The sequence below is a fragment of the Patagioenas fasciata genome, chromosome 3 (assembly GCF_037038585.1).
Source record: "Patagioenas fasciata isolate bPatFas1 chromosome 3, bPatFas1.hap1, whole genome shotgun sequence".
Lineage (NCBI taxonomy): Eukaryota > Metazoa > Chordata > Aves > Columbiformes > Columbidae > Patagioenas > Patagioenas fasciata.
The window spans coordinates 91,787,610-91,803,615 of NC_092522.1; positions in this window are offsets into that span (position 1 = coordinate 91,787,610).

The following is a 16,006-nucleotide window of genomic DNA, read 5'->3' on the forward strand; positions in this document are numbered from 1 at the left end:
TTATTACTTTGCCTTTTAAGCAAAGACTCTTACTCATGGAGAAAAATTGGAGATGACGATAAACTCACTGTTTATGTCAATGGGAAAATAATTTTTGCCTGTAAGAGGGTCAGTATTTTTCCAGTAGAGTGCATGGGATCATTCTGAGCATAAGATTTTTGTTTGCTCAAAAATTTTGTTCTTCCCCTCTTCCTTACACCTGGTATTCCACAAGTGAATGAGGCATTTTTCTTCTCATACAGATCATACACACGTTGCTTCCAAAATCATTCCTCTGGGTCTCATCCAGCCTTTGCAAAATCAATGATATTACATGGGATCCAAGCTGGGGCAGGATTTGTCCCAGCATGTGTCAAATACTATGAGGCATTTTACAATTCTTTTTGTCCAAGTACTGCTACACTAAAAATCAATGGTGTTGCCTTCTATAACCATGTGAATTATCAACTGAAAACAAATGACAAGTCACTGAGATCTAGGAAAACTTATTAAAATTTAATCAGTGTCTTTTAATCTTTTTTCACAGTACATGGACTGCAGTAAGACCTTTGTATGAATACAATAGAAATTTTATTTCTTAGCTTTCCCATTTATTTCTAGTCACTCCTAATATGGTCATCATACTTGAAAGAAATACAGATGTTTATAGAAAACAGAAAAATGCAGCTTTTTAGGCATTTGATGCAGGAAAGTTGGTTCATTATGTTTCATCATATACAGCATGTTCATTTTCATTCATTAGGGGCCCTGAAGTTCCACCTTAGTGTCATCGTTTAAGGAATGGAAAAGAAAAACTAGTTCATGTCCTACTAGAAGGAAGAAAAAAGTAATACAGCTTAGTTTGTGTAGAAGGCCTTTTCTGAGATTTCTATCTAAATGCAGATTTTCAGTTTTCAGCTCTGTAGAATCTATATAAGAAATCCCTCAAGACAAGAAGCTGAGAAGAAATGAATATTTAAATTGAAAGTTTTTTTCTAGAAGACAATTTTCTTAAGTATATTTTATGTCACTTTAGCAATGTATTGAGCTTTCTTCATTCCCATGAAACACTGAAAATGTGCAAAGATGAAACTGAGGGAAAAAAAGAGAAACCTGGGACTGTGTTTGAAAAGTGATCCTTCATCTTTCTTGTTTGGTATACTTCTGAAAGCACAAAAGTAAAGAGCTCCTTCCAGCATTTAAGCAAGACAGATCCATTTTCAAAGTCCTGAAGTCACTATTTCTTCCAGCTACGGGATTGCTGGTATTAATAGCTCTGTTTAAATGGCTACCCATTTTCATAAAGATTTGAGGAGTAGTTTTACTTTTTTTTTTTTTTTTACAGGAATGAAAAAGAAATTATCACTGCAGAAAGCAGTCTGTACCCTTAGAAGAAATAAAATAAAAACAAACCAACCAACCCCCAAAAATTAACCAAGAAATTTAGACGGTAAGGGGAGATTTCTGATTTACTGTCAGTGCTGTCAAACTCTTGACATTGATATGTGAAAGCAGTGTACGGGAGAAGACTCAAATTGCTCAAATCCAGTCAGGTGGTCAATCAATATCAACATTTTTTTTTCTGATTGCTCCCCTTTGAAGTTATTTGCTTTTAGTCATCTAGCTGACATGGGATTTATTCTTTATTGTGACACCAAGGAGATGAGAGTAGTAGAAGACCCTCAAGAAAAATTGGGTAGCTCAGGGAGACTGCAGCTGCAAGCTGGAGGGGTTAAAATGACACAATCAGAGAAGTGGTTGAATTCCTTGGGATAAGCACATGGCATAAGGATCTTGAAAGTGAGACTAAAATCTCCATCATCAATACCGACATCTTTTATAATATTCCTCTCAGATACTGCAGTTAGATACTGAACTATACAGTAGAAGGCAAGGCAACATGCAAGAGAGGATCTGTGAACCTTCAAAATAACCTGACATCCACATGAGTGGATATGGTAAGCCACTTGCAAGGTGTAGGAGACAAAAACAGGAAGAGTAAGTTTCCAATATAGTGGATGGAACATAGTGTTCAGGTTGCCTGGATGTGTGCTTAATGTTAGACCTCGGTGAAAGGAAGCTTCATCCAAGAAAAAATGAAGACATTAGCTAAGCAGGGAGTTGAGAGATGGACAGTCTTCCAAGAAGGAATTAAGAAGACTTAATAATAACAACACAAACATTTCTAGATTATTTTAGAATTTCTTGCAACAGTGCTGTAAATCAGTTGCAGCCCACAGGAGTGCTGTTCAGTTGGCTGTTGCATGGTGCCAAGGTCTGGGATCTGGTCAGCATCTCAGATCCTGCTGAAACAACCAAAAGCAGCTCCACATCCTGTATCGATCCAGAGCTCTAACCGGGACGTAGGGATCTCTGTCAAGTAGGTGTGGTTATGAGAAGATGGAAGTACCACCTAAGATCTGCTTTGCTTGCGAAGGTACAATTTTTTTTTGTGAAAAAATAGTAAATAAGTCAGAGTAAAGTAATTAAGTGAGATGTGCAATACTGAGACTCACAGATGGTGGAAAATGACAACTAAAGGTATCGACACACTTTTGTGATTTAGTTTTGTGTTTGCAACTCTAGTTTATCCTCTCTGTATTTGATAACCCAGAGAACACATTATGAAAAGCTTAAGATGAGGCACTAGGTTACTACTTCCTTCAAACCTCTTAAATTTAATTTCCAAGCTAAAATAATATTTATTGTTTTGAAGTGAAGATGAGATGTTTAAAATTTTCTGTGTGAAATCTGCAGGCATTTCTTTCCTGTATCCTAAATGGTTTGTAAGGACTTAAGCCTCAGAATACCTTTTCCTCCAGTTTGAAGTACATCCAGCCTCAGTTTAGCTAAAAGATGAACAGTTCCTCATAGTTTTGAAGTGTTTTCTTGTTTTCCACTGATGTCTTTGCTTCATATATTGGGCTGAGAACAATGACAACATCTTTTTCTTTCAGATAATACCATCACATTTCTCAGTCCTACAAGTACCTGTTTTTTTAGGACTAAGGAAAACCACAAACAAGAAGTGAAAAAAATAGAGTCCTTGAAATGGAAAAAGATGCAGCTCTCTCCTTTAACATGGGGCACCAGTAGTATTACTGATTATATGGTCATTTTCTCTGAACAGAGTCCAGTTTAAAAAAATCAAAGATGCAGTGTCCTTAATATAGAAATACATATATCTTTTGTTTTAACTCAGAAAAGATTAATTTTCCATGTCGATTCAATATCTATTCTAACTAGCTTTCAATTCTCAAAAAAATATGTGGCAATGGTAATTTAAATGTTACCTGTATTTCTATCACGACAATTGGATCCATATTTGTGTATAATGTGTTATGTGTGGTAGTTCTTCACAAGTACTTACTTTCTACATTGTGGTTGTTGCACATGTTCCTAAACTTTGGCCTACAAGCAGAGTATTTGCAAAGAAATATTTAAAGACTGCATAAAGTAAATAAATAGACACATGATTAACAGGTGTATTTTGCTCTTAAAAACTTGGCTACAGTCAGGGGCACTTATGCCTTGTTGTTTTTCAACAGCTTAGTAGAAGTAGCATGCGCTTAAAACAAGCTGTTTCTGAAAGTATCTATTTAAAGATTAAAGCAAGGAGAGAGTGAAAATCATACATCTTCTAACTTTAGCAATCATTAAGTACTGCTTAAAAAGAATTAAACTGGAAGTTCTCAGTTTGTAGCTGCCATATTAATACCTCAGGTTGAATAATTTATTAACAAATATACATATATGAGTAAGAATACAATGCAGGCTGCACCTCTGAACATTTAAGTCACAATGACTCAGCGCTTCCAGAGAGGCTGGAGTATTCTGAGTATACACTTATTGTGGGTATTACATACATAAGAAAGATTCAACATAAGATGAACACTATTTGGCACATTTGCATTATGAAACTGTAGTTACTCTAAACCACACAGATTTTCTTCATCTTAATCCTGTCTCACTGCACAGACTTCAGTCTGTTAAAAAAAGAAAAAATAAAAAGAGAAAGAAAAATTTGAGCTCTAAGCTTCGGAAAAACTGTCTCTTAAAGGATCTCGGCTGTGCCACTGTTAGCTGTCAGATGTCTCCAGGTGCACTTGTAACTGTTCCACTAGGGTTTCTATGGAGAGATTGAAAGGCAATGATTTAGACCTAATACAAATGGATTCTTCAAAAACCCTCTTCTGCTGTTCCTAATTCTAGAGTTTCCCAGGCTCTGTAACCTCAGTATTTGATATCTTCATGCCTGGGCATCTTCAATTCACACCTACACATGCACAAATTGTAAATTTTGAACAGCTTGAAATCAACCTTGCACTTTAGCCAGCTGTAGATCCAAGAGCGTGTGTGCTCCTTCCCTGGAGGTGGTGGCCTGGCAGGCTTCCTTGTGTCCACCTCCCAGAGCAAGCCTTGCAGCAATCACCATGGCAGTCATGCTGTCCTGTGAAACAGTGCTCCTACTGCCTTTGTCACTCTTCCATGTGACAGCTCAATGGAAGAGATAACGTCTGTACTGTGAGGACTCACAATCACGCTTGTCTCTCTTTTGGGAGACTTCAGACCCCTCCCTTCCCTCATGCTCTCTCCCTCCTTTCCACCAGCAAGTTTTGTCCAGAAGAAAGCAGATTTTTTATCAGAAAAATGAAGCAAGAATGGGACAAGGTTATAGTTAGCCCTTCCAGAAGACCTCTAAAGTCTTAGCAGAAGAAGCTGTCTCTGCAAGCACTGAATAATATATTAAGTTTCTGAAGCAGAGCACAGTGTTGTGTTCAGTATTTCCCCCTTGGTTAACTAGGATTCTGCAGTGCCTTCTAACAATGCTGTGCTTTCTGTTGTGTGCACCTCACTGGGCACAAGGAGAGCACAGACAACCTGCTCGGATATTACCATGCCAGAATTTGAACATGATATTGCAGCCAAAGACAGCAACAGCAAAAATGCTGTTGTTTATCTGAGCTTAGGTTTGACCATGAACAGTACTAGTAATGATAAAAATAAGACCAAGGTAGTGTTTTGGTGATTTGTGGTTTGTTTGTTTGTTTGTGTTTGTTTGTTTGTTTGTTTTTTATTTAAAGAGCAGTGTTTTACTCATTATTTACCTAAGACATAACTGCTCTCTGACAGATGGTAGCACATAGCATCAGAGAAATATGTGGAACAGGGATATTGTCATCAGTATTTTACAGATATGTTTACATTGCAGTTTTAAAGTATACCTTTCACATTAGCACATTCTCAAAATGATATTATCTTCTGCTACTAGAAAGAATAATGTAACCTGTTTTGAAAAGGGCATTTTGATGTAATCTAAGACAAAAGAGGAGAGGAATCATAGGAATTCTTACCTACTACTTGAGTGTCTGAAAGGATATGTATGCGTATGTAATACAAGGATCACAGAAATTAGCTGTAGGAGTATTGATTGCTACCATCACACAACTTGAATGCTTGCTCTGTTCTTCCTGTGTTCTCCATAGGTTCCTTATATCAATAACTTCCAGAGCTGTAACACTAACATGCAGTTGTCCTAAAATGAATGAATTTACTGATTCCAGTGTGCCTAAGGTACAGAAACTGTCCTATATTTAATGATTGAGCATTTAAACTAGTCTCTGTAGCAAAACAAATTGTTTCTGTATGAGATTCCTCTTCAAAACTGGCTATGACGCTAAAATATCAATAGAGCAGTAAGTATAAACTTTTTAGTGTTTCAAAACTTATTTCATGAAAAAACCCACCCAGCAGCAGATGGCATTTGGATATAAACAGATTTTGAAGTAAAATCCTTTTGCTTAGTCTGATATACTTAATACATGTAAAAAAAATTTCTTGAGACAGCAAAGTATGGTTCAGAACAACTTGATATTTCAGAAATTTCTGAGTGATAAGCCTCAAATAGCTCTCTTATGAATAAGAGGCAGGGTCTTCACAGAAACCTTAGGGACATCCTGAGCCACATGATACAAGGAAGGAAAGACAGCTGGTGGTGGCTGGATGCTCCCAAGATGGGGGAGGCATGAACAATACTTCTCTGCCCTCAAATTTAAATTTGTAGTGTTGGTAAAATGCCCTAGTAGACAGTGGAGAGGACCAAGTTCCATTAAGAGAAACTCCAGGACCCAGCTGGGCTTGAAATGAAAGTCAGCACTATGATGAGGTGGTTGGTGATGGTGGTTGCAGAACCACTGGAGGTTTCTGGAAGACAGGATATGTGATGTTGCAGAGACCACCAAGTCTTGTCCAGCCCTTGATTTCATGTTGCTCATCAATATCGACACCAATAACACTACTAAGGACCATATGGAGCAAATCAGGGGTGCCTACAGAGAGCTCTCGGAGAAAAAGTGTGATGAAGAGACTCAGCTGATGTCCTTCTTAATCCTTCAGGTCAAGGGAAATGCTCAAGTGAGAGTGCACGTACCTTGAAAGTTAGCAGCTGGCAGCATGGTTAGTGTTGCAAGCAGTGCCTTGGCTTTTATGACCATGGTGTCTTTTTTTTTGTTTTTTTTTAAATTCTTTTAACTGGTAGATGGGATCCCATGAGATGTAGCTCTGAAGCTCAAAGGGCCTCAGGAAACCTGGCATTTTCAAATGCATCCTTTGCCAAAACACAAGAATGGTCCATCTTGATACTCAGAAAACTGAGTGCACTTATCAGGAGACCAGCCTGACTAAAGAAAAAACTTGTGAGAGTGTTCCAAGTTGAAAAGTGGAAGTGAAAGGGAAAAATAAAAGAAAAATAGAAAAAGAAAAACTATGAAGGAAGTGAAAGTGAGGACGGGCTACAAAGGAAGCATATTGCCTGGGCATGCAGAGATGGTGTTACGGAAACTGGCAAGGACAACAAGAGCTTCTACCACAACATCAGTACAAAAAGAATTAAAAAAGAAAAAAAATGTGGTCCTGCTGTTGAAGGACACAGATGATTTAGTGACAGCAAATGCAGATAAGGGCTTTGTCATAGTCAATGTCTTTGCCTCAGTCTTCAATAACAAGGTTTCCCACACTTTCTTGCTTAGGAACAGGGTTAGAAGAGGAGGGATTTTGATTTTACAAAGGATAAGTCATGTTGACCAATGTCACTGCCTTCTATGATAAAATGACCAGATCAGTGAATGTCATCTACCTCCACTTTGATGAGGCTTTATACTGTATCTCCCATGATATTCTTGTATCCAAGTGAGGATGTTATGGTCTGGATGGGTGGATGACTAGATGGGTAAAAACAATGATTGGATTGTGGAGCTTATAGGATAGTGGTTAATGGGTTATACTTTATCTAGATGGCTGTGACAAGTAGAGTGACACAGGAGGTTATCCTGTGGTGTGTCCTATTTAACATCTTTTTCAAGATCTGATCATATAAACATGTGAGCAACCTGGTCTGGATTCATGGTTGATCCTGGGTTTTGAGCAGGAGGTAGGAGTAGAGATTTCCTAAGGTTCTTTCCAGCTTGTACGGATCTGTGGTCCTGCAAATCTATGAAAATACATTATTTCAAAACAAGGAATATGTTACATAATCTGTCTTGTTTTCAAAATTTTTAGTCTGAGATTATTGTATATACCAGCAGATAAATTTTTACAGGGCAGTGTGCCGAAAGCTGAGGACAAACAGTTCTTTGTGCTGCATCAGGACCTAGAAAAGGCAAATTTCTCTACATATACTCATCAACCTCAGATCAGACAGGAAAAGAGAAATGGCAAACTAGCTGTTAGAGATTAAATGAGGAAGTGTAATTGAAGGACAAGGTATTTAGCCATGAGTGACTAGAGAATAGCCTGGGAAATACAGTACAATCTAATGGTGGATAGCAGGTTAATAACACACACAGGTCCAAATTGTTCCTTTGTTGACTGTGGCATTTGTCTGGATAATCACCATAAAAATAAAAAAAGTGATGGAATTACTCTAAAGTTACCAAACAAAAAACTATTTAGCTGAAAAACATTTAAAACCAGCATGCTTAAGGTAGCAAAAATCTTCCCCCTCCCCAAATTATCAAGAAGAGTCCTTTACTCCACTCAGTGCAAAGATACTCAACATTTTGACACTATCCTCAATAGGCCAAGCCTTCATTATAGAGAAATAGGCCAAGATGTTGGGAAGATGTTTATATTTTTTCTGTCTAATTATCTGAAACTGAAACCTGCCATCAAATATTTTTTGAAGAGGAGTTACTTCTCTGTACATTCCTTTTTACACTTCGCACATTTTGGAAAATCTTCCCCAGGGAAAAAATGATATTTCATGAGCACTTCATATTTTTTGTCTATTAATCTGTTCTAGGCCATATGGGCTGTTAGTAGTGAAATAACTGCTGTTAATGAAACAAAGAAAAAGAAAATAATCTACTGATATTGATCCAAGACTGAGTATGACATCACTCACTGCAACAATATCTCCGTAAGAGGTTAAGAGAAAGTACGTGGTGTATTTGAGACTGTTGTCACTTGGGGAAAGAATAGCAAGGCAGAGCTGCTAGTGACATTCTCCAATGAGGTGATGGTAAGAAGTTTCAGCTTCGTCCTAGGTTAGAAATGACATAGAAAAACAATGTCAGCCTCACACTCAGGTTAATCAATTCTCCTTCATTGATCTCCCAAAGATGGCAGGAAAAGGATATTCCCTAGTGTGAACTGTTGTGCTCTTAAGATTAGTATGCATAGCTCCATCTTTTAAGACTTGTCAAGTAAATCAAATAATGATCGGTTTTAATTAGCACTCCTGAAAGCTGTAATGCTCTCTACCTGAAGCTGAGTGACATCAAAGAGATATTAAATTATTTCTTGCCTTTGATGTTTTTTTCCGCATAGAACACTTCTCCTCTCATCCGTGCAATTTTTATACACATTTCAGAAAGCAATTGAAGGACACCAACGGGAACTAATCCTTGGCAATGATGTACCTAAATAGTCATGAACAGAATTACTATTAAGAAGAGTATTTGAATATAATAAGTAATAATACTGTCTGCAGGGCTTTGAGATGGTTGATTCTAAGATGATCTGTCCTGAGGAGAACACATTTTCACTGTACTTGCATTCAAAATGGAATACAGGTAAATACAAGCAAGGACACAAATACGCACAATTATTTTCTATACTTTTTGAGGGCAAAACCGAAAGATGTGTCTTTCACATGTCTGAAGGGATAAAGAAATGTATATTCATCCACACATCTGTGTAAAGCTGTCATAAAATCTCTGTAATGGAAATTTTCAATACTATGTGCTTTTACAGGTGTTTGATACTGCAGTACACATGTATCTGAAATCAAAAAGTCAAAATTTCTAACCAAACATTAGCATTACTGATGTACTGTAAAACCAATAGAAAATTAAATGAAATGACTTCTTACCTATCTTTAAATAAAAATCAGTAACAGACAGCTGTTCACTGTAGATTGGGTGCCAGTGAGCATCAGAACAAAAATAAAAAACCAAAATCAACCAATGAACAACAACAACAAAAAAACCAAAACCACAACCACAAACAACAAGGAACTTCCTTATAAGTGCCACTTCCATAAAATTTATTGGGGTTGTCAGGAAAAAAAATGAAAGAGTTCAGAATGGAACATATAGGACTTTTTTTTTTTTTCCTATCTAATGAGCAATGAATATCTGTCTTAAAAGATGAGAAAAATAATCAAATGAAAAATCCTTCTGCTGAAGTGCCTGTTTTGGAGAGCAGGATGTTAGAAACCATGTCAATTAAGCCCATATTTTGCCATATCTTCTTTGGTTTCTTCTGCTACCATGCTTTCAGTCTTGTCCACATTAAGTCTCAGTGAGTGAATCTTCACCCCAGGACCCATTTCTTTTATATTTCACAATGCTGATCAGCTCTACTCTGAGGGCCATGGCTTTCTCCCTGCTGGGCTTGCAGCCCTCCTGGGGCTACCATGGTGATTTGTAACGTTACTGCTCCATCTACCTCCTGTCTCTCAATTATGCTGGTGTTGACCATCCTATAGAAAGGGTGGTCGACTTCACCTTGCAGTTCAACAGAACAATTTGAACACCTGAACTTTTATTTACTGGCTGTTCAAGTTATCAGTTGTATGATTGAGAGTTGTGGCAGCTCTAGCCGGGCAAGTATCCTATTTCGTTTTCTCTGTTACAAGGGAGCAACTGGAGACAGATAACTGTAGCTCTTGACCCTGTGGCAGATAACTGTAGCTCTTGTTCACCACATTCTGAAAGGCTTGACCTAAGGAAGCATTAAGACTCTTGTTTCACTGGTTAAAAATTGGTTTAAATCAGTCAGAAAAATATGAAGGAAAGAATGCAGGTGTGTGGAGATGAGCACAGAAATGCCCCTCTGCTTCCCACCTCCTCGCAGAACAAACCAAGCTGCCACCCTCCTGCTCCATGAGACTGAGGGGTGACCACATTAATGTTTACAGATATATAAAGGGTGAGCGTCACGAGGATGGAGCAAGGCTCTTCTCGGTGACAACCAATGGTAAGACAAAGGGTAATGGGTTCAAACTGGAACACAAAAGGTTCCACTTAAATTTGAGAAGAAACTTCTCTGTGAGCGTGACAGAGCACTGGAACAGGCTGCCGAGGAGGGTTGTGGAGTCTCCTACTCTGGAAACATTCAAAGCCTGCCTGGACGCCTTCCTGTGTAACCTCATCTAGGTGTTCCTGCTCTGGCAGGGGAATTGGACTAGATGATCCCTAACATTCTGTGATTTTGTGATTTATGGGTTAGGTGCTGACCAGGAGGAAGCTGCGCCAGATCTCTAGGGGACCAGAGGACCGGCAGAGACATGGGGAAGGTCAGGGGCTGGAGCCATCCCCCTTTTCATGAGGAACTTGTGGGGGGCAATCTTTGCAATCTTTAAGGAGTCTTTTAATCAGCCATTTTCTTTGTATCTTCACATTAGGTAAGGTTTGTTACCCCTACTTAAGGTTATTTTTTTTTTTTAAATTAATCTATTACCTTACTTATTTACCTTATGGTCTTATGAAGTAGAAATCCTTCCACATCCTTTCAGTATGAAACACGAAGGAATTTATGACTCTTGGATAAATGCAGTATTTCTCAGAGAAGCCTAAAAAAATGCTGGGATTATTCATTATCCAAGATTGTTAGATTGCTCTTTTTGCAAACACATATTGTGTAAATATATAGCATATATTTTACTTATGTGAAATTTCTGAAAATTCTGAAAAACAATGACCAGTTGTTTGAAGTGGTTCTAGAATTACTGGTATAAACTACCATTTGTTAAGATTCAGTTAGGTTAATTATTTAACAATATGTTTTTTTTTCAGACAAGCTGCTTATTTTCTTGAGCGTTGCTTACACTCAAGGTAATTTAAAATGTTAATCTAATGATAAGTGAAAGCAACTTAGTCTCCAGTTATTCATAATCTCTTTTATTATTTAATGGATACTTTACAGGAATTATCTTGAAACTCAATGGGCTCGACCTTGCTTTCATTGAAATCAAGGCAAATCTCTCACAGAGTTCAACGGATTATGACTAGCCTGACTATGTAATGAGTTATTATTAATGTCTGCTTTTGCTTCCTTAATTATGCCCTGACACTAAGTACATAACTACTTACTTATTAAAAAAAAAAAAAAAAAAGAAGAAAAAAATTAGCAGCCAAATACTACAATAAAATATAAAAGCAAAATCAGAAATTTTACCTTTCCCAAACATTTTTCCTGGACTATTAATATTTATATGGCATATTTAATAAGATAGAACGTACAGGCTGTGAAACAGGTAACAGTATTAATTACTTTCCATGGATGATCTATGTTTATGCAAACCCTTTAATGAACTCCATGCGTTATGGAAACTACACCACAAGGGACAGGAAGACTTAATAACTTGCCACAAGTTATTTAGGTATTTTCCTCATGAAGGGAATTAATTCACAGTCTCACTGGAACTTATGCATCCTATTGATACAGTTAACATTTAGATTTAATTCATTAATTCTTGGTTTTGTTTTGTTTTTTTTTTTTTTTACCATTATTTGCAGCTAGTTGAGAAGGAGAGTAATAAGTAGTGAGTTTAAGTGAAACTTTTAAAACAATTTAAATGTGGGCCTACTTAGAGCTTTCTTTCTTTGCATCTACAACAGGAAACTACACAATATATAACAGAGAACATTAACATACACAAGACTATCTCAGAGCAGAGGGAGCTGATACAAGTTGGACACAACCTTTGCATGGACAGATCTATTGTTCTTGGAAAACCTCGAGTGCTAATTTCATTGTGGTTGTTTTTTTTGTGTTTTTTTTTTTTTTTTTTTTGTTTGTTTGTTTATTTGTTTGTTTTTAACTGCCATGGGACAATCTCATTAAGATAGAAACATCTTGTTTTACAAGTGGCCCTTGGGGAATGTAGGCAACTCAGCCAGAATTTTGAGTATTCTTAAAAAATTTTAAGTGCTAAGGATGCCTGCAGCCCAGTATCAGGATGGCTACAGTGTATTATTTTGTCTCTGTTTTAATGAAATCGGGCAATCTTTTAATTGCACCCTTTATCCCAAAACATAAGTGTAAAAATAAATAAAACATAAGTTAAAAATAAATAAATAAATAGCTACCTCAGATACATTCTTCCTGATAAACTTAGGATCTTTATGGCTATGAATTCCATGTTGAGAAGCAGGGCAAATGGCTCTTAGCTCACTTATGAGCTCTGCTTTGGCTCAGAACTACCAAGCTGACACAACCAGCGTGGGTCACCCTCCCCGATCACTGTCTTGCTTTGGCTGAAATATTTTCTATCAGTTGCTCTTCAGGAACCTGGTACCTAGACTGTAAAAATTCAGTGCGGGTTAGAAGTAGACTATTTTATTATCTGTGAAGCACAAAGACATTGAAGAAATATAATGACAAATTATTTTTCAGGACATCCAAAATAGGATTTTACATATTTGGGCCAGTGTGAAAAAAGCCCTGAACTGCTCAAAAAAGCCTCCTTAGAACCCATCATATTGGATCCATAGTTGGATACAAAGACAGAAAACTGTCTCTAGGAAAGCAAACATTTAATTAGCGTCCTGTAGCAAATCAGTTATATATTTCAGTGTGAGCCATATTTGAAATATTATTTTGTTCAAATCAACGGAGTGTGGGTTTTGTGTCTGGAATTTCCTAAATAAAGCCATAATAAAGAAATTATAATACTCACCTAATAATTCTACAGCAAAACTCCAGCCAAATCAGATCTACACGTCTGAGATTGAAAAGCATGCTAATTTAAAAAATTGGTCTTTTGGACATCCTTGTCTCAGAAGAACTCTGGTTGGGAACCTGTATTGTGTTAATTTTTATAGTTGCCTTCTCTTCCCTCTGGTCAGTACAATATAAACACAAGAAGGTATTAGAATATATACAAAAATATGTAAAATGCATAAGCAATTACAACAAGCTCCTAATTATTAATTTTAAGAGGTTTGATCCATGTGTTAACATATCAGCTTTTACAAACATACAGAACTGGGATGTTAGTTCTGTGAAATGTCGAACACTCTTTTTAATCTATTTTCTTGACACTGTTTCTCAGTTCTTAAAATACAGCTCTTTCCTGAAGTTCTGAGAATTTGGCTTTTATTTTTCTCAGGTTATTTGGAAAATGTCGAGATACAATTTTACATGCAGGCATCTCTGCCTGGGACTATGACAACAGCTGGGTCTGCTCTCTGGCTCTGAGGCCAGCTGGCACAATCAGCTTGTATCCGTACCATATAACTCTCAACCTCCAAAATGGGGCATGTATATCCAAACAACTTCTTGAGAATGGTTCCTCGACCATGACCAACCCTGTGGTTTGTTTGGAAAGTGTTGGTGAGTGTGCCAGTTGGTCCAGACTAAAATCATGCCGGGAACCTATTCTGGACTGGCTTTAACATAATCATGCTGGGTTCTACCCGAGTGCATAGTGAGACAAGGTTCCTGAATATGACTGTACTGTAGTGTTTTGGCACCAATAAAAAGCATGAATTCAAAAAAGAAAGGTCAAAATATTTTCCTTACATTTTTAAGCCCTTCATTGTGGCTGTATTTCCCAAGACTTCTTATAGAAATAATTTTCAATTCATTTTGTTCACATAAAATTCTCGTTGGAGTCAATGGCTTCTTCCACCAAAGATGTGTTGCTTTCACTATGGCTCTTCGTTGATTAAATCCTTAAAAAAATAATCTTAAATACTGGAGTGCAGAAGCCAAAGATTAGATATAAAACTGGAGCATTCCCTAGATGCTGTTGTCAGGAAGTTACAATAGTGAGCAAGTGCATAGCAACTCCATTATAATGTATTGCACTAATTTGACTCTGTGATGATGGATTGGAGCAATACATACTCCAAAAAGAGGCTTTTTGAAGATCAGTTTCTCAAGAGATGGAAGAGACTGGGAGTAAAGGATCTAGGGGACTCAATGAATAATAATTATAAAACTTAATGGAATTTTTGAGTAGTAGTTTTGCTGACCATTAGATGGAAGAAAGAGACAATAAACAAATTTATTGGTAAATTGTTCATCAGTCATTAAAATTCTTCAGTGAGATGATCTGTTTCAATTGTTTTCATCATTGTTCCTTGGGAAATTGCACAAAAGGTTCTTAAAAGAAGTGGTCCCAAGACTACGTGAGTGGATGAGTACTGAAATTTCTTGCTTTGTGCATTCCACCAAATTCCTCCTTTATGTCACCAGACAAGATAAGCAGCAATCTTCCGTTACTTTGCTATGTTTGTTTTTTTCACTTGTTTTCTGCCAGTCTTTTTATAGACACTGCAGCCTGGGATTTAGAGACTGGGACACTACTCCTTGCCTTGCCACCCACTAACTAGCCCCATGACTGAACTAGTAACTTCTCCACTCTTCAGTTTCGTTTTTTTCTTTGTTTTTTTCTTTTTTTTTTTTTTTTTGTAAAACAGGGGATGAAAACATCTTTCTGCCCTTTCTCAGGTCATAACTTGGAGAGTTATAGTATATATTAAGAGACCTACAGAAGTAGTAAGTGTTTAGAATAATTTTTACAATTACACATGTCCAGCAAGGTCAAAAGGCACTTGATTTTTAAAATGAGGAGCTTTAAAAATGTACTACTAAACATAATGTGCAATAAAAATTGCAGAGTGAACAGATTTTATGCTGATAAAATAATGCGAGCAAATGACACCTGATGCTGAAATAATACAAACATGCTGGTTTCTTAACTAAAGCTTGTTCAATAAGATAGAAAAGGAAGGTAGAGATCATTATACTGTTGGAGAAAGAAAACTGCCTGAGCTGCAATTTTAACTTCGGATTAGTTTTTGGAAAAGGTAAGTGATGCGTGTGCCTGCTTATGAAACTTTCTATTTACATAATAAAAGTCTCTGAGAAGTATGGAAATGGTATTATGAACCCTGGCAACCCTTTGAACATCTTAATGAAGGGATAACAGGATTTTAGCACTTCCATTAAAACTTCAGGCAAGATGCAAACTCTTTGTATAAATACTTTTGCTGTGATGGAAGCCACCATACCTCATGAGTTTCTAGGTCAGTGGTGAATACACATATTTATCTCCTAAAGAGCAAAATAAACAACTTCTTTGAAGTAGCAGTGAATTAATAAGATGCTAACAGTGACAAGATGAGCACATGACTTTGCTAGTTTGGGAATTCCTAAATAACACTCAATAATTCTGCTTCAAGGTACATGCACCTCATCAATAACTTTGTCTATAAAAGGTGACATGGTGTAAACTGCATGCCTCTCACAGTGTTGATCGCTTAATTGCCCGCATCCATTGTGACAGTGCTGTCCTGTCAGCATGCTAAGTAATAGAAAAATTGTTGTGTGATGGAAGATCAATACAACTCTAACAAGAAACAAATATGATACAGTACTGAAAGCAAGCAAATAACCAAATTTAGCAATTGTGATTATCTCCTGAAGACACATGGGCATTGATTGGTAATTCATGGGTTCATTTCTTTGGTAGTAACGGCAATCAGTGGGTTTTCAATTGTTCGTATTTTGAAAG